This window comes from Galeopterus variegatus, unplaced genomic scaffold (assembly GCF_000696425.1).
Source record: "Galeopterus variegatus unplaced genomic scaffold, G_variegatus-3.0.2 Scaffold10886, whole genome shotgun sequence".
In the NCBI taxonomy this organism is placed as follows: Eukaryota; Metazoa; Chordata; class Mammalia; order Dermoptera; family Cynocephalidae; genus Galeopterus; species Galeopterus variegatus.
The window spans coordinates 45373-46283 of NW_007736997.1; the positions used below are offsets into that span (position 1 = coordinate 45373).

Consider the following 911-nt stretch of genomic DNA (forward strand, 5'->3'; position numbering starts at 1 on the left):
ATTCTCTCCATTATGATTTGTTCTCAAATGACATTGTAAGGCATTCCCCCTACTATAGGTTTTCCCACATTGCTTACATTCATAAGGTTTCTCTCCAATGTGAATTCTAAAGTAACATCATAAGTAACTGGAACAACTAAGAGCTTTCTCACATTGCTCACATTTATAGGGATTTTCTCCACTATGAGTTGTTCTCACATGACATGACATATTTTCTAAAGATCTGGGATAAATAAATATTTCTCACATTTCCTTACATGTATAAGGTTTCTCTCCAGTGTGAGTTATCACATGTCTAGTGAGACTTGAGAACTCACTGAAGATGTTTCCATGGCATGTACATTTGTGGGTTTTCTCTGAAAGGTGAATCTTGTAATGTTGAGTGAAGCATTGGAATTGAGTAAAGAATTTTCCATGTAATTTATGTGCATAGACTTTTTTCCATGGTGAGTTCTCATGTGTTCTTAAGTATGACAGACAACTGCAGGACTGCCCACATTTTTGAAATTCATATGATTTGTGTCTACTGTGAGATCCAAAGTGCCTTGGATCCTTCCTAAGGGAAGAATGATGTATAAAGACTTTCCTACATTCACAGCATTCACGTGGTTTTACTCCCCTAAAAATTTTCTTGTCGAGGTTAAGACTTAGAATCTGGCTGAAGCTTTTTGCATGTTGATGACCTTCATTACTTTCACAGAGCCTTTTCACCACATGATTTCTCAGATGTCTCTCCCAGTTGTGCTGATCCTCAATACTGTAGTCTTCCTAATACTCCCCTACTGAGACCAGGTTCCTAAAAGCTTCCAGCATCACATCTTTGTAGAGGTTCCTTTGAGCAGAATTCATCAAAGCCCATTCCTCCAGGGTGAAGCTCGCAGCCATATCCTCAAAGACCACTGAGTCCATGT

At 38.6% G+C, this 911-nt stretch overlaps 1 pseudogene; it reads right to left on the reverse strand.

The window, feature by feature from the left end:
- Positions 1–783: 783 nt before the first annotated feature.
- LOC103610290 lies at positions 784–909 on the reverse strand (annotated as a pseudogene).
- Positions 910–911: the final 2 nt, after the last annotated feature.